The sequence below is a fragment of the Patagioenas fasciata genome, chromosome 3 (genome assembly GCF_037038585.1).
Source record: "Patagioenas fasciata isolate bPatFas1 chromosome 3, bPatFas1.hap1, whole genome shotgun sequence".
NCBI classification, from domain to species: Eukaryota; Metazoa; Chordata; class Aves; order Columbiformes; family Columbidae; genus Patagioenas; species Patagioenas fasciata.
Genome location: NC_092522.1, coordinates 5,363,321 through 5,381,906, shown reverse-complemented (window position 1 = coordinate 5,381,906; position 18,586 = coordinate 5,363,321). Strand labels below are relative to the sequence as shown.

The 18,586-nt window shown below is 44.9% G+C and overlaps 1 protein-coding gene across 2 annotated transcripts in view; it reads right to left on the bottom strand.

Annotated features, from left to right (window-relative positions):
- Nucleotides 1–17,902, bottom strand: part of SNAP25 (synaptosome associated protein 25) — a 61,165-nt gene extending 43,263 nt beyond the window's left edge. The window contains exon 1 of one of the 2 annotated variants that reach the window (XM_065835313.2): nucleotides 17,660–17,902. The gene's annotated coding sequence lies outside the window, so the exon portion shown is untranslated. The remainder of the gene's footprint in view (nucleotides 1–17,659) is intronic. The other variant, XM_065835315.2, reaches the window with a different exon arrangement.
- Between the last annotated feature and the right edge of the window lie 684 nt (nucleotides 17,903–18,586).

The following is an 18,586-nucleotide window of genomic DNA, read 5'->3' as shown; positions in this document are numbered from 1 at the left end:
CGAAATATCTTTATTTTTTCACAGAATCACACAGAGTCACAGAATGTTAGGGATTGGTTTTGGAGAGCTCTCTCTTTGCTTCTGTCCCTTCTCCAAATGTATGTTTGAGGATTTTTGGAAATGGGAATATTTTGAAGACAAGAACAGTACTTGCTAATGAGGCCATTTCTTAATAAAATAAATTCCAATCAAAAATATGGACATACCTTACTATATATTCATAGATACTACTCCTGTAAGTAAAGACAGCAGGATGGGGCACAAACTTAACTTGAATATAATCCAATTTAAATCTAATTTCCCAATAAGTGGATAAAAAGAGGGACATGACTTCTTCCTTCGTGAAACCCCAAAGACACATACAGCAGAAAATCCGTGCAGTGTAAGAGATCTTGTAGTGCAGCTGCTGCCTTCATACTTAACCCAAGGGTAAGTTGAAGACCACAGGTTTAAATGAAGTTACCCTCTTAGGCTTTGAAAGTGCATCTAAAGAGCACATCTTGAGGACATATAGGCTGGACCCATCTGGTAGACTAAAAGCCCCTTGTTCAAGCAAATGAATAAAAAAAGACATTGTTGAGGAAAAAATTAATATTTATGTCACTTAAATCAGTGAATGGCTTAAGAGAGCTTTGTAACTCTAATTCACCCACTGTAAGCATGGAGCCCTGCGACTGACAGCCAGACTCTTGTCTGAAATGCCCTAGGCTTAGCCCAGATATGACGCTGGATTGGCAAAGACATCAAGCAACGTCTGTGGTCACAGCCCTCAGGTCTCCCCCCTCATGTGCGGAATACTGACATGCTTGTGAAAAAGCTGCACTTCCAGGTGACCTTGAGCTGAAGAGAACAGGGGCAAGAGATTTATTTAAGGAGCTTGTATGAGGGGCATGCTCTATTTTTAGAGAAAAAATAATCCATTTGGGGAATTTATTACATTTTGGAGCTGGGTGGCTGCCAGTGATAAGGGAGCACCCTCCTCCTCAGAGGGATGTATTCCAATCCCGTTGTCAGCCTTCATGTTTTCTGCAGCACCTTCCTGTCTTCGCTGGGCTCTTCTGCTCTGGAGCAGCCCCATGAGCAGTGGGATGCCTTTCCCCTTCTTCCACAACCCGCAACCAGACCCACAAATCTTTCTTTTCCAGGGAGTCACCTCCTTGCTCTTGACAACATCCCCTGGTTGCTGTGAACCAGAGGGCACTGCAGTCTCTGTAGTGAGTGACTCTGCTCAAGAGCTGCTTCAAAGGCTGAAATGAAGGGCAGAGAAGGTTTGCTGGGTGTTAAACTCAGACCAGAAGTAAAGGGCATAATGCAGTATCCGTTTTAATATTTGATGCAAGGAAGCCCTCTGCCTGTCTGCTGCAGGATCCTGAGCCCTGCGGGGACCAGGCAGCCTCGCTGGGCAAGAAAAGTCCCAAGTGTGAGTCCCTGTGGCAAGGAGAGTGGTCAGGTTGAGGACCCCCCTTCCCCTGCAGCTCTTGGCAAGGCTTTATGCCCTGTCCTGCTGTTGTTCAAACCCCAGGTGAAAGGAGGCACAACAACAAGCTGGCAAATTATTTATTTTCTTCCCTTTTCCATACATTCCCCATTCCTCACCATGAGGCTGCTTTGAATCCAGGTTAAGTAATGCATGATAGCGGAGTCACGAAAGAGACTAATTACTTTCTCAGGTTTCATTAGACATCGAGGGTAATTGCTGTCTGAAACTTCAGCCAGGCCCCGGATGAACACGAGCATCATCAATGCCCAGTAGACAGCTGGCAGCAGCCTGTGACGCAAACTTAGCTTCAGTCTGCTTTTCAGACAACCCAAAAATACAGGCCGTGATTTTAAACTTTGTCCTGGCATATGGAAAAAACTCTAACTGTGGCTGAAACTGGCAAATGTGAAAAATTAATTTTAGATTAATTCTGTATTTAAGAAAAAAACACCAGCTTGTGAGGAAGGGCTCTGCACGCCTGTTTTTCTTCACTGCTGGAAAGCAGCAAAGTGCCTTAGGCTGGGTGAACTGAGCTATTGCTGGGTTCATTGAGGGAAGAAGCATTTAAAATCTGTCTCTTCTGAGGACTTGACTGAAGAGCCTGGAACAGGTTACTCTCTTTTTAGTGAAACACTATAAAGATTCTTCTCCCTGTCAGGCTGAGGTGAGAAAGAAACTCCTGCATAAATTTTCTCGGAGGAGTTTGTCTCACTTCTACTGAAGGAATGAAGTCTTCCTTATGAACCCAGTGGTAGCGAATGTCGTAGTAGCTCATATTGATTAACTTGTTTAACTATAGATATTATTTCCATAATGAACAGATCAGTATTTATTCATATTTAATAATCATTCTGTGAAAGCTGAGATTTCCCCTGTTTATCGATTGGTAAAAGAAAGTTGTCTGCTACTGAAATGTGGCACTTCCTATAGTGTGTCACAATATGAGTCCACTCAATGCAAGTCACCTGTCTCCATAATACCCTGTGCCATCTTCTAGACCAACCCATCAGTCCTCAGTTAGAAGCTGATTAATGCCAGGAATGTGATCATCCACTAGGAAATTTCTCATAGTTATTTTATGTGTCTAGGCCAGGCTAGTGAATTTTTCTGTTATATTAAAATCCTAGTTCTTTGGCAAGCCTTGCTGCTTCAGACTTCCTCTGACTTAAAACAGGAATAAGAATTTAAAAATCTACCCCAAAGCTTAATGAGCTTGTATTTCCACAACATTTCAGTTGGCTTTAAGCTAAGCGCCAAGCTCACAAATAATACAGGCACAGCAAACGCTATGTTTTATGGCACAGATATGGAGAATGGAGCGGAAGCCACATATCTTCCCCTCACTGTATCTCAGTGCAACAACAAAATTCATGTGAAAGCTCGTCCCTGGAATTAATAAACACATTGAACTGCAGTGCTGGGAGCATTAGGTCAGGAGCAAATTAATGTCATTGAGCCAGTGAAGCCTGATGAGGTAAGGCACGTGCCACGTTTGGGCTGCTGAGAAGGCTCCTTCGTTCCACTACTGCTGAACTGCTTGGTTAGCAGATATATTATAGTGATGGTAAGATGTGAAGATGTCCTGTCAAAACATTCCACCTCCTGAGGCAGTGCTTGAAACCATTAACAGATTAACAGAGCCTTTAGGCCCTGCTCAAGAAGTTACCCCACCCTGAACAAAATCCAAAAGCTGCGTCATGCCACTTATACCCATGCAAGAGGAAAAGTAGATTGTTAAGTATATTTCCCCTACCACCCTCTTGGACCAGAAGTCTGATCACTGGGATTTACTGCCTTAGCTCTTCTGTGACCACCAAGGAGTGGTATCAATCACACACTGAAAGCCTGTGGGCAAATCACCAGAAGTTCAAGGCACGAACAACTGCTCATGGAGACCCAGCAATGAAAGTGGGTGCCTGTCCTCTGACCCTCAGTAGTTACCCGTTCCCAGGACAATCTCTAAATATGATCAATCTGAAAGCTGGACAGAAGGAGATCACAAAATATGAGCCTCCCAGGTATCCCGCAGATCACCTCCCAGCAAGTGCCTTGACGATCTTCCCTCATTGACCTGTAGCCTCAGGCCCTTGGTGGCCCCATGCAGGGACACTAAGGAAGAGCAGTGCCTGTCAGCTTCTTTTCTTTTAAGACACCCCAAGGCCCACAAGCAGAAGAGACACCAGGCATGTGGAAAGGCAGGGGAAGGAGAACTGTGTTAAGCTTTTCCAGCTGTTGTGGTGGGTGCTTTTGTCCTGTGAGAGCCTGAGACTTGAGCAGGTGCCCAGAAGGCACCATAAGGGATCAATTACAGGCATATGCTGTGATACAAGTAAAGTACGGAATTCAGTAGGACATCAGTATTAAAATATTGTTTCTCCAGCTATTTGGTTGGTTTGGTTGGTTTTTTTTTTTTTTAAGATGCTTCTTTCTGTAGCATGGCACAGCATTTGCTATTCCAGAAAATCTAAGTTTCAAGGCCATACTTCTTATGCTTAGTGCTATTTCCAGAAGAGACAGGAACCTGCATTAGCAGCTGCCAACCACAGCTTCTATATTATCCCAGACATCTGATGCATCATCTCCAGAAATGGCTCAGCCATAGGAAGCCCAATCAGCCTTCATCTGCTTCATCTTTTCCAAAAATGGAGTGTAAACATTTCCCACTTTCACTACATTTCTGTAGCCAAAGCTATGAGGCTAAAAAAGCTTTTTTAAGATCTCCAAAGCAAAAGCAAAAGAACTTTGTCCCCTTGTCTCTCCAATTCTGATTGTATATCAGTATTTCTTGGCTCTGAAGTCTATAATCAGTCTAAATGCGTTAAGGGGTTTTAGACTAAACAACGGTACAAATGTCATTCATCAGTATAGACTATTTGGCAGTAGAACTAGACTCATGCCAGACACATAGATAGACACAAGTAAGGAAAGAAAATTAAGAAAGTTTGCCATTTCATTAGAGATGTGTGATATACTGATCTTAAAAACTAATCAAATAAAGATCAAAAAGCTTACTACGATGAAAACTCTTCATTTCTTACATAAATAGAAGCTTTGTAGAAAGTTTTAGAAGTGCAAGTATTTTTTTCTGATAATCACTCTTATCCTTTTCAAAGTTTTGACAAAAATGGTTCATTTTCTTTCTGCTAGCAAATAAAATCCCTGCCTAGGGATCTGACTACCTGATCACACGATCTGTACCCACACTTAGTTAACCAGCTGCTAAAAGAAATGCAATAGGTTATGTTACTCCTGGAAGAAAGTTTACTCAAAAATCTAATTTATCACAAACAATAATGATTGTACCTATCAGAAAAAAAATATTTATGTTTTTACATAAGCAAAATTGGCAATATTTGTTTTCAAAGTGACAACAGATAGTTGCAACTTTTTTCTTCAATGTATCTTTTTTATTGTGTACTAGAGAAACCTCATTCTTTATCAACTTACTTCCTTAGCTCATTGTTAACCTCGATAAAGTTAATTCTTCACGTGGTTTTACAATGTACTTCCCATAAAAATGGTACCTGTCTTTTGCTTTTTTATGAGTTCTAGGCACAAATCTTCAAGAAAAGTCAGAGGTGTTTGCAGTAATGGCAAACTGAGCTGTCGCCTGACCTAGAAATTGAGCTTCTTGAATCACAGGCACAAGTGAATGGCTTAATTTCCTGTGACATCTGCAGTTACATCTGGACATTTCCCTTTGGTCCATCTGTGTTTGACAGTCCTGCCGTGTGTATCATTTGCTCAAAGAATGCCAGATTGCTGCTCACCCTTACTAGTCCACATGTGTACGTCTTCTCTTCCGTTGAAGAGAGGTCCTGGCAGTTCTGTTAAGAAATTTTAAATAGTGGATCACATGCCTCTGTCTCAGCTCAAAGAAATCCAGCCCTGGATTGAGACAGACACTTTTTTGATCTCATGCATCTTGCTTGCTGTGTCCTATCTTAGAGTAACCATGGGTCCATGAGTTTGTGAAAATGAGACGGTCAACCAGGCAACAAAACCTTTTTACATCTCACTGGTTCAAAGCCGGTTTCATGGCTCTTCCCTGTATTACAACATATGGCAGCACAGAAAGGAATTTTCTAAAATTCAGGCTGAATGTTCTCGTTCCAGCATTCCCAGCAACTTCCTTAGAATTTTTCATGTAAGTATATCATGCTATATTAGCGTTCCCACAATTGCTATTTGTTCCTCTATTTTATTTGTGGCAGACCTGAATAGACTGTCGTCTTCCTTTAGGAGGCCTTTCAACAATGTTAAAGCATCTATGAGGGAAGTTATAATCCAGACAAGCTAAATCACTGTCCTAGATATTCTTCTTTGCTTAATGTGATTCTCTGCGGGCTGCATCTCTTATGACTCTTGCTAGTGACAGTTGCTATTTCTGCAGAGCTGAACATCATCGCTCAGCTGAGGAAATGTGACCAACATATATCCAGCTGCAATTCTGCATTTTCAATAGCATCCCCCTGTTGCCTCAAAACCATATTAGTTCACATGCCCCTGTTAAGATTCCTATCAAAAATCTTGTGGACAGAATTACTGGAACTAATGCTTGTCAAAACATCACTTTTTGAAATGTTTAGTTAAGAATATTCAGAGAGAGCGAGTTCTCAATTTGAAACAAAAGTTTTTCACTCTTCTCACATCCGTAGCTCTTGCACACTCAGTAAGGGAGCAGAACGCCCTCTGAACAAAACGGAAATGGAAGAAATGCAGCACAGGTGGAGCTTCGAATTTGTGTAGTGGGCGGTCTGAAGATCTCGAAATTATTTTCTGAGAAAAGATTCACCAAATCATTTCAGATTAAGAGGAAGTCAAGAAAAATAAAAATTTGTGGTGAGCATTCCCAAACCATAGAAAAATGTTGGAGATTTCACTATGTAACTGATTTGCTGCAAATTGTTCTCTTGCTTCTTCAGCTGAGTCACACCTTGAGAGTATCTCAGCCATGTGATGACTGAGGTGCTGATGAACCACTTTTGTCAGCCCTGGCCCTGCTTTGGACTTAAAAAACTGATTCAGTAGAGGTGAGTCAGTTCTGCTCTGCCGTGATGGAGAGAGGACTTGACCAAGTTCTCCTTTAGACAAACGATGATTCATAGCACAATTCCTATTACACTCAGATGATTAAGGGGTTTATAGAACAGGCTGTGTTCCTGCCTTGTACAAATGACTATGTTCGTCTGTATGTAACTTCCTCCTTAGGTTCTCAGTCAGTGAATTAAATTACATTTACTCTGAGATTTGTGCAGGGGTTGTGCTGTTGGTTCTTTGTGGTGAGCAGAAGACCGCAAGTGCAGCCCTTGTTTTATTAGGGCACGGGACGAATGGTGTTCAAAGCTTCCTGAGCCTCCATCCTGCTCTGTGCATGTTGTGCTTCCCTTATGATGGAGGAGCAGCTCCACAGCTCGTCTTCTGCATAAAACACCTATGCATTATTAAAGTGTTTGCACTTAAGATGTTTGCTTTTTGAATAGGCTCCTTTGTTACTGTGCCCAGAGAGTGCTTAATTACTGCCAAAAAGACCTTCTTCTTCCTCTTGAAGTGTGTTCTTTAGTCAGTTGTTGTTAGGATCTCCACATGGTGCAGATCAAGTTTGCTCTTCGGACTGCAGTGGTGCTGTACTGATTTACCCCAGCTAAGCATCTGGGACTAAATACTGAGCCAAAATGGGAAGCATCCTGCACTGAAACAACTTGCTTTTCTTGTATCTATTGTTATTTCAGCCCTGTAGGATGGATGTCTTATTACCAGCATGGTGTCAGCTGGAGACGGTCTGGTTGATAGGACCTGCCCATGGCAGGTTCTTGGCCATCCTATTGTTAACAGTCTGCACAAGGGTTTCTGGCATAAACCTATAGGCCTTTATATGTCAGGACACCCCTATTCCAATGCTGGTCTAAAAGACTTCGCAAAAATGTTGTTTGTTTTTTTACTTTCTCTTTACCCACTGAAAGCAGGGATGAGATAGGAAGAAACATTCTTCCTACCCAAGTGAAACATAACTGCAGTCTTTTGAAAAATACCTATATTAAAGAATTGCTTTCTCAATATAAGAGCTGCCATTTTTCAGTAACAACATCATTAAACCTGGAATTGTTCTGATGAAGCTCGCTGTTGCTCTGGAAGCCGACTCAGTCATTGCTGTCACAGCACACAGCCACGTTTATTTGGCTGCTCCGGCGAGCTCCCCTGTCCTGGCGCTGTGAGCCAGCCCAGGAGACATAGAGCTTCATGATATTTAATTGTAGCTTGTGCTGCTGAACAGCTTGTCCTGAGCAAAGCAGTAAACTATGAGACACGATCTTCAGAACGATTGGGACTTTTTTCTTTTCGCTCCCTCGCTCCGGCCCATAAAACCATTCAACTGAGCAATTGCTTACAAACACGAGCGCGGTGTTGGCAAATCCCACCTTGCAGTGGGATCTTATCACTTCTGGTGATGCCCTTTTTATAGCCAACCACTTTCATTCTGTCTCATGTCTTCAGCTGTGAGGCAGTAATTTAACCCCCCATCTGGCGCTATTAATTTGCACTGATAACTTCACGTCTCTTCTAAAATAGGCTTCTATTTATAAATACTTGAAAATAGTGCCTTTTTTAGGCTTCCTAGCTAAAATAAAAAAGTCTCTACCTTGGGATATCATGAACACTGGTTTGCTTTTATTTTCAATGTAAGTGCTGCAGAGCAAGTGCGTGTCTCAAATAGCACAGTGAGTAGATAGCAGTTATTAATATTTTGCTCAGCTGTTTGTCTCTGAAACACTAACTGCAGGGGAACAGTCCCCACAGTTCTCACAAATACTGCCATCCTGATGTCCATATATGCATCTATAAGAGTTCAGCGTGGCTAAACTCTGGCTGGTTCTTAATTTTCCCCTTTTCTAGCAGGGCATGAACAGCCACTATAGGTTTTCTTCTCTTAGTGAAAGAAACAAAAATTAAACTAATTCAAACTCTTCATGATACTAAGAGTAAGGGTGCACCTCTGCATGCTCTTTGCATTTTAAAATGCAAATATTGAACAGAGGCTCTGTCTTCTAAAGGGACACAGGCTGAATTCCAGGAGTGAGAATGTTTTATAACTTAACGCTTCAGGGCACTTTTAAGGTGCAATCTCCAAAAACGTGAGTATTGACATTTACATTTTAAGTCTAGTTAACTGGTTTGGGCATGCTGATAGGGAAAGACATCAAGAAAGAGAATTAACCAAAATGTCATTACCCTGGTTATGTTCTTCACTTTCTTATTTTCTTGTTCCCTTCCTCAGCCTTATTGGTACAGTGGATCATTGCTTGGTTAAGATAAAAGTGATTCATCTAAGTCCTGGATTTGGCCTATCATGTTTGACAATAGTGGAAAGCTTGGTTAAGTTTTGATGGGTCTCTGACTTTATACGAGAAGTAAATTGTTTTCAGAAATATAAAAGATTCTGGCTGCAGGCATGAATGGAAGAGCTCTTCGTCTGGAGAACAGCTGAGTGTACAACACTTTTCTTGGAAATGTCACCACAGAAACAGGCTAGACCACAAAAAGAAGGTAAAGAAACTGAAATCTGTACACAGCTCTGGAGTCCCACCTTCTGTGCTTGACGGTCTAATCTCCAGCATCACGGAGTGTGTCCTGGCCACTTATCTTTCACCTGCCAGGCTGGGGAATGTTTTAAAAGCTTTGTGCACAAGAATCTCCTAAGTGCAAGAAAAGGCTTTCCGGGGACAAGGAAGGAGCAGAAATACAATGGGATCCTGACTGGGAAGGAATGGAGCTCTCAATAATAGGAATGTTGAAGAGGAAAGCAAGTGTTACTCCATAAAGTAACAGGAGTAACCATGGGAAAATCACAGTAGGACAGCAGCAGAGCTGCTAGTCAGTCAAAGTAGCAGTTTAATAACTCTGCAGATAAATGGTTGCATCCACAATGAAAACAAATATTAGATTTCACTGTTCAATTAAAAATCATATATTGTCATGTTCTCCACCATGAGCAATCTTTGGAATTAAGACTGGATAATTGTACTGCTGAAGAAGCAGGTAGTACAGAAAAGCCCTGTAACCTGTGGGATGTTAAGAGGGGTTCAGTTCTCTAATGGGTCACCTCTTCTGGCCTCTTCCTCCATGAACCAGCCAAAGGAAAGGGAAGCACTGGAGTCCTTGTAGCTGAGGATACTTACACAGCCAGGAGCTCAGAGTGGAGGCATCTCCACTTGCACTGTGTTCCCGTCTTCCTACTCTTTCCCCATTTGTCCCTTTGTGTTCTGGGTCACGTGTGGCATTTAATGCCTTTTCCGTCCACACCAGCGCACCGAGCCCCCTGTCCTGAATGGGGCTGGTGGGGTACTGCAGTAGCTAACACCCTTTTTGTGATGTCTGCAGCTCTCTTGCATTCTATTTGTCAACCTGTTAAAAATGTGTGCCAATTCTTGTTTACCAGGCTTAGAAAATGATCTTCAGAGCCTAAACTTTGCTCCAGGAGCAGCTATATTGTATGATTTAGAACAGTTAATTAAGAAAAGAGGAATTAGGCAATGCAATTATTTAAAAATGGCTGGCTAATATTGAAAATTTGAGGCCTGCAGATGGCCCTACTGTTGCATTACAAAAGTGATCTAGAGTATTTTCAATTATACCTTGTGCATTCCTGGCGCCTCGAGGGTTTTTTCCACTGTCTCTTTCTTGACATGCTTATCTCTAAAATGAACTAAACCGACAGGCCTCCACCACAGCAAAGAGCTATCCAGGCCACCTTTATTTTTTTCTTCTCTTTTCTCTTTCGATAAATAAGAAAAACCTCTTGAAGAGACTTGCTGCCTTATCAAGTTTAGTCTGACCACCAACAGCTACGTCATATACCCTTTGTGTATTTATCAAGCACCATCTTAAAACCCTCTCTTGCTCTTGGCCTTCCCACCTCTTGCTCCTTCTGTTGGTATAATAAAAGAAATATACTTTCAGGAATTTCAAAAATGAGTAACATATGCCAAGAACATGTTTTTAATGAAAAAAACCCCAACACTATAGGAAATCCTTCAAAAGGGTAGGAAACCAATACGTGTTCCCATACAGCTGAGCAAATGAAACAAATGCTTCTCTGGGGAGAACGGCTGTTAGAAGTCAGCGGTGAATTCCAGTTTATTTGGGTTTGCATACCTTAGTTTGTTTCTTGAGGGTTTTTCACGTACTTGAGTGTCACTTAGGTGAATACTCTCCGGAAAAGCAAATGTTTGGCTGAAATACTCAAATATTCACAAAACGTATCTGGGTTGTATATTCAGCTGTCACGTTATCAGTTTGGAACCGATGTTGTTGAAGCCGGAGGGCTCGATCCCGCTCTCTCCCTGCAGTTTAACGCAGCTCGAGCAAAACGTGCGGCTCTGGCAAACTCCTTGTCTTGGATTATGCCGGGCCACTGGAGTATGATCAAACACGTCAGTGTTTCCTACACCTTCTGGTCTGAGATCACTTTCTTCTCTTGCTATCGTGAATGTAATACTAATAATCCACGTTTATATGGCACCTTCCAGCCAAGTGTTTTACAAACCTGAAGGAGACAATCCTGTGTAATATCCCCTTGAACGCTAAGTAAATGACAATCACCTATGTTGGGAGGAGGCTGCCTTTCAGGGATATCCATTTTTAAGTCCCCAACCCCAGGCAGTGGAGGCTGCTATGCCCTAATATATAGAAAAATATCTTTCCAAAGTTATGGGATACTTGTCCTGCACCTGAAGCTGAGGAACACAAAAGAAAAGTTGTTTTAATGTCAGTTCTTTCTTCTGTAGATGGAGATAATTGGGGCACTTAACAGACATTGCATTTATTTAGTGTGTGACACTTGCACCCGAATCCAGATATTCTGGGTGCAGCCCCTGTGCTTTAATCACTAAACCACAATATCTGAAGCTAAACTGACTGTTACTGAACCCCTCTAGTCCAATAAATTGCAATAGCTTTCTTACTGTTTTCTGTGAGAACAAATTGTTCCTTAAGAGATGTCTGTGCACAATAAACAGAGAACACAACTTTCTCTCCTCACAGCGTCAGTCACCTACGGGGTCAGTGCTGTTCAGCATGAGCAACCCTGAGCTCTGAGAGGTTTGTGTCTGTGTGTCCATGTCTGTGTGCAGAGCAGTTCCAGGCAGGAGAGCGCAGGCCTGAATCAAACAGCAGCTCCCTGATGCCTGCAGGAATGCAGCCTTGGCTAAATCCCTTTGAGATAAATGGTGAGTTGTCTAAGGATGTGAATAAGGACCAGACAGAACCAAAAAATACTAACACAGAGGAGAGAAAGAAAACTTTCATTTGCATGTAAAGCATGGTAAAGCTAATTTTAGTACCTTTTCTTTTAAAAGATGCTTAAATATGCATGGAAGACTTCTGTTCCTCTTCTAAAAAAATAATCAGTGAACAGTAACACTATTTTGACAGATCAGCTCTTCTGAAGAAGTATGCTTTTGTTTCATGACATCTTTTAGAGTAGCTGGAGGAAATATATTTACCTCTGTTGGGCAGATCAATGAACTGGCACCTGCACAGTTCCACTGTGAGCTATAATTTCCAAGAGAGGGGAAGGAACCAAAGGAATACTTGGCACATCTTCAAAATCACTGGTTTATATGAAAAAAGGAAGAAAAGAAAAGCTTCTGATACAACTGTATTGCAATGCAGAAATAGAACTCCTCTCCTCCGACTGCATAGTAATTATAACAAATACATCATGACAAACAGCATAGCTGTGATGTGATCGAAGCCTTTAGTTTTCAGCCCACTCCACACTAGTCTTCTAGTCTCTTTGAGAGCCTAGTGTCTGCGAAAGCGTTTGGAGATTTGCTGTCTGGCATTTTTAGTAAGGATATGCTACTGAGAAAATGTGGGAGATGGAAGCGATCAATATAAAATTACAAACGTGCCCCACAAAGCACTCTGCAGTGCCTTTGTATGTGCCACTCCCTGTTAATCAGTAGGTTTTGAGTAAGAAATGACAAATCTTGCATTAATTTCAAAGGTCACCTGTGTGAAGCATCCTTTTGTAATGTCTAGGATATACATTTTAGTTATTAGCACTGACACAGGCTGATAACTATAATTTTGCTCATAGATTCTACCAGTAAACTCTGGCACAGTAACTTTGTCATATTAAAGGTACAAAGAAAACTGTAATTATAGTAAAAATGTATAAGAACAATTCCCCTCTTTCTGTTTTTGAAATGTGTACAGCGAGACTTGACTTTGCCTTTGGTCTTTTTTACTTCTACTCTGCCAATAATATGTCCAAGTAGTCAAATGTTTCAAATATTGCCTTAAAAAACTTGGTGGAAGAAGCGTAATTTACCTGTGTATTTATTGCCAGGCAGGAAAACTTCCCACATCTTCCCAATTTGGAAGAAAAATGAATGACTGCTGCTAGGAATTCTGGTCTGTGAAATCAAACTGCGCCTGGAAGTGCAGGTTTCATTTTCTTACACTTCCAATTATACAGTTCCGACTTTTTCTGCACACAAATGTGCGTCTAGGAAAAACTCGGCTGCCTTCTTGGGGTTTTACACCATAGAAAAGGTTCTGCTGGTGTTATGTACCAGCAGAGTGCAGCAGAACCCAACCCGAAATACAGCCATAATGTGCAGGATTCCTCCCCCGCTGCTTCATCATCGCTTCCCGTCACCATTTCTGAGGCAGAATAACTGTGGGAACCTTGTCTCTCAGAAGCTGCGACAATGAAACCTGGCTGGTGAAAAATTGGGTTTTGGACAGGGATGGCATTTCAAGTTACTCTTGTTTATAGAAAGTCCCGCTCCTTTGGCAAGTGTATCCATTTCTCTTTTAAAACATGAATGATGAAGCTCAGCCCAGGGCCTCATCAGCCCGTAGTGTAGCACAGCACTCAGTTATGCTAATTCATGCCAATTGATAATGTGGCCCAATAATAAATTAAATCCCATTCTAAAAGTGAAGTAGAGCATTTTTAGCTCAAAAAACAAATTTCTTTTAATAGTGAGACAGAATACAGATTGGTCAGCATTAACTTTCAGCTTTCAAAGGCCAGGAACAGCTGTGATTAACTACTTAGTATTTCCTTCTCCTCCTTGTGCTTTTATTAGGATTCAGCTTTCTCCAGTGGGTAAGATAGGATACCATATATTTCATTATTAAAAATAAAAATTAAAAAAACAAATGTTATAATGTAATGGTTGAATACTCTTTAGAATTACAGCATGGCAGTATATTTCAGAGGGGACATGTACGCAGGACTTGTTTTCCCTTGCTAAATGTTCTCTTTGTTAACAGTCCCACAAAATGATGCACAGTGTTTCCTCTTGGACTGCAGGGCTGATCAATACACTTACACTGCTGGGAGTGGAAAGCTTTCCATATCCTCCACTCATCTCTAGCAGCCCACAGCCTGATTGATGAGCTTATTCAGGGCCTTATGCAAAGTCTGTCTCACTAGCGGAAGCATTAGACACCTTGGAATAATCAAAATCAGAAGTACATGCTCATGTCCCTTCACATCAGGGTCCTAATGCTTTCACAAGTTTGTGTTTCTTTCGTCACAGTGCTCTTTAACAGTAGTCAAAAGAGGATTGTAGGTGAGCATGAAGATGAGGTATGTGATGAGGAAACAGCAAGTAAACACAATGAAAGATATAAAGGTAAAGCTAAATTTCCTTCTAAAATAACAAGGGAAGTGATCCAAACACTTTTTCCAGGCAATTCAAACCACTTTTGAGTCACGCAATATCAGCCATAGAGCCATCAGAAAGCAGGAAAGAACAATTTTGAGCCTATGAAGTTGACTTGTCTTTGTGCTTAGTGGAAAGTAGCAGAAAATTCAGTGGAATGTGGGACAGCATATTGAAAACTATCATCTTATGAGAGGCAGATTTTGCTAGTGGGAGTGTGTATCTAAGTATTTGTAGATGGAATAACAAAGGGGTGATAGACAAGAACTAGGAATAGAACTTGTGTGTTTTGGAGAAGTGCTTATTGCAATATGATGCAGCAAGCTAAATCTGCCAAGTCAGTAGGGAAGAAAGCCAGAGTTGATTGAAGTGAAGGGCAAAGATCTCATTTGAGGCTCAAAAATAATGAGCTAAAAAGAAATAAGCTTTTATTTGTCAACTGATGGGCTTGACAAACTATGTCCAGCACTCCCAGGAGCAGATATATGGGCCTTGGTGCCCAATCCAAAGTCCAGCTTCCTAGAGGTAATCACGATCTGCCCAAGATCTGCATCCTGCTGCAGCTCTCAAGCAACACATTCTTTTTCTCTGTTTGATGCTCTAAAACGCTGTGACAAGTGTATTGTTACAGATCACCTGGCACTCGCTCAGCCCAAAGGTGACTGCGCTGGTAGTGGTGGGCGAAGGTTCACAGGTAGCAAAATGCACCCATCCCAATGAAAGCTGCGAAGTCAGCCTACATTTGATGTAGCTTTACCTAGCTTATAACCCTAGAAATCTCTAAAATGAGTATGTGTGTGTACATATGTAGAGATGAAAGAATTGGGCTTATATTATAAAGAGTTATGACAGAGCTTAGGGAAAAAATACAAGAAAAAGAGTAGTTGTGTGACGACAAGCCAAGGCAAAGGTAAAGCAGTTTTTTCTCCTCCTAGGCTTCCTGACATTCCTAAGAGGACAAATAATTAACAAAGCAAGTCCTACACTGTGCCGTATATTTTCTATTTTTCCCTGAGGGTTGCTACATATGCAGAAGCTGTAGCCTCATGACACATAGGCATAAAAATTGCTGAAGTTATCCATACTGACAGGAAAGTATTTTGTTTCGTCACCTTGCTCAGTTAAAGCTGTTCAAGCATTAGGCAGAGATAGTGCTTTATTTGCCTTAACACTTTAATATGGCTATTTGTCGCCATACCTAAAGCATACTGGAAAAGCTTTCTGTTGACCTGAAAAGCAGCTCCCACCTCCAGTGCAACAAATCTGCAAATTGAAGCTGTGTCTCATTAGATATACTTCGAGGGTTTGGTACTGGCTGGATTCTGCTGTTCTTTCTTTCACTGCCCCCATGAGTTCAGTGGACACAGAGCCTGGTCCTGAGTGCTCTTGAGTAATTTTCTAATTAGTTGTAGGAAGAAAGTTAAGCTGTGTTTATTTGGGGGTCGCTATTTAGCTGCATTTCGTTTCATAACATGCTGAGTTTCTGCAACTCCTCTTGACTTCACTGGGAGACTCAAGCTCTTGTTTTTGCAAATCTGGCCCGCTTGCACCTTTGTTTTGGTCACCTCTGTTGTCTTTTTGGCATTCATCCTAGGTATCAAACTCTTCAGTGGTCACCTCCTGGCTGACCCCTTCTGCATTACACAGAAGCAACGGAAAAACACTGCTGCTTTTTCCTAGACTGGCGTCTTTGCCCATGATGCAGGGATGTACAGGGAGATGGGGGCCCCAGGAGAGAGTTGCTTCCCCTGGAACGCTCGTCTCCCAGATGGCCCCGTCCCTTCCCTTGCCACCCACAGGACTGGCTGCCCCACACCATCCCCATGTTGCCATGGTCAATGGGAGAGTTGCTGCATGCCCAGAGCTAGGTCAGGATGGGGGCTGTGGGACAGGCATGTCCTTGTAGATGCTGCAGCCAGGGCTGGCAGCAGCCAAGCATGGGTTGTGGGGCTGCTCCAGCACCCCCAAGCTGCACCGCAGACCAGTCCCTCCTCCCCCCCGGCTTTTCAGCTGGGAATGAAACCAGCAGCAATTATTCAAGCCAAGCACGTAAATCTGGCAGATCCCACGGCCCTGGTTTGACGCAGCTACACAGCGCAGTGTCTGGACGTGCAGCCCGATCACCCCTTCTCCCCTTGTTTATTTGCCCCGCAGGAAGCTGTGAAGTTACCAAGTTCGCCAACAACGAGCCGCACCGAGGGGTTTGGGGAGGCTGGGGTGCCGGGGAGCGAAACGGACGACGCAGGGAGGATTGCCGGAGATGGGGGAGCCAGGGCCAGGACCGCGGTGCGGCTTTGCCGCCGCCCCCCGCCCGAGCTCGCCCGTCACGGGGCAGCCCGGGCGCTGCGTTACATAAGGCGGCAGCTTCACACCGCTCCGCAGCGCGGCCGCGGAGGGAGGGGGCGCGAGGGGACGACACGGGACAGAGCTCAGCCCCTCCCATCTCATGGCTTGGGGAGCCCCCGGGCGCACGGAGGACTCAGAGCCCGCGGCACGCTCTGCCCCGGAGCTGCGAGGCAGGAAGAGGGTGGGCGCCGAGGGCCCGGAGCGCGGAGCCTCCGCGGGTGCGGGGAAGCCCCGAGAGACTACCGTGGGTCCCCTCGGGCAATGCCCGCTCCCGGAGGGACCCTGCGGGCCGGGCGTTACGTAACCCCCCGTTTCCCTTACAGAAATACCTCTCCCCTCCACGACAGGGCAGGGAGAGAGGCCAGAGGTTTAAACGCCGATTAATTCAGGAGCTGAAGCTATTTTCTTTTTTTTTTTTTTTCCTTCTCCGCATTCTGAGCTGCCGGGGAACCCCGTTCCACCACAACTGTTTGTGCCGCGGAGGAGGGCAGAGCGGGGGGCAGGCGCGGAGCCGCAGGGCGCTGCAGCACTCCCGCCTCCGCGGCGCGCTCAGCCTTGCGCGCTGCCGGCGGGAAGGTGCCGCGCCGGCATCCGCAGCCGCGCAGCGCGGCGCTCTCCGCGGTGCTGAACCCCGGCCTGCCGAGCGCTGCCCGGGGAGCGGAGCGTCCCGGCCGCTGTTCGCGGTGCAGACAGCCCCCACTCCCAACCACCTCTGTCCGCGGTGCTGAAGCGCCGCCGCGGTTGCGGCGCGGGAAGGGCGCTGCAGTGCGCCGGGCGGCTGCAGCCCAGCCTGGCCGAGCAGGGCAGAGCGCCCGCAGACCCCTCTTCTCGCTTTAGGGAGGGATGGCGCTGGTCACCCTTCTCCTCCGACCTTCCCCGGGCTTCCCTTCTCCTCCAGCCTCCTGCTCCCCGCAAGAGAGCCTGGGACGGCGAAGAGGCAGAGCCCAGCTCCCTACCCTGGCTCCAGCCGGCGATCAGGCTGGCGGCGAATTGCACTCCTCTCCCTGCTTTCCTCCATCCCCTTAGCAGCCCAGAGGCTGGAGACAAAAAGCCGAGCAGGTCCCTCGTTAAATATATCATTTTTTTCATTTCATTTTCATTAACACCTCCCCCTGCGCAGCCGAACCCCGCGGTGGTCTCCCACCCTTACCTCGGCTGATGGAGCGCTACGCCGGGCCGCGGCTACGGGGTCGGTGGGTCGGTGCTGCAGATGGGAGGCAAGGACAGCCGCTGCTGACCTCCCCGGGTCTCCTTCTTCAATGGACCGGGAGCCGTGCCCTCATCAAAGATGGCCGTCCGCTCCTACGTCAGCAGCTTTTAATAGCCCTCCCCGGCGGGGGGGAGGGGGGGGCGGGAGCGGGCGGGGGGCAAAGCGGGCCGGGCGGGGTTGAGTCATCGCCGCCGCTGCACCGCTCCGCTCATCGCGCACCGCCGGCCGAGCGGCCCCAACGCCGCTCCCGAACCGGCCCCTCCGCGGCCTCCCCCGGCGCGGAGCGGAGCGGTGCGGAGCGGTGCGGGGCGGTGCGGGGCGCAGCGCCGGGGGCTGAGCGCGGCTGCGGGTGAACCGCCTGGGGAGGGGGGAAGGGGGAACGGGGCCTCCTGCAGCAGCGATTTCCTCCGCCAAAGGGGTGGTCCGAAGAGGGTATTCCTCTGAAGTCCCCGGTACTCCATATATGGCCAATCTACGTGGGCTTCTATTTTTATGTGTGAATTCTTCCTGCTCTCCCTCTTTTTTATTTCTCAGAACATCCTGCCAGGGGTCTGGATGTGTTAATCTGATTATTCCCCCCTCTCCTACCCCACTAAGTAAGAGCAGCCAAACCCAAGGAAATCCATGGTTAAGGACATGTGTTGTAACTGATCATTTGAAGGACAGGTTCAAAAAAGAGAGAGAGAAATTAAAAACTAACAAAAGCCCAGGCACGTACGTGCATACACACAGCAGAGTGAGCACATCCCACTGCTGCCGAGGAGGAAAATGGTAACTCTGTTCCAGGAAAGAGCCTGGCTTATTTATCATGGAGTAATGAAAATATTCATTCAGAGTGCACCCAATCTGGAGCAAATGGAGCTGTCT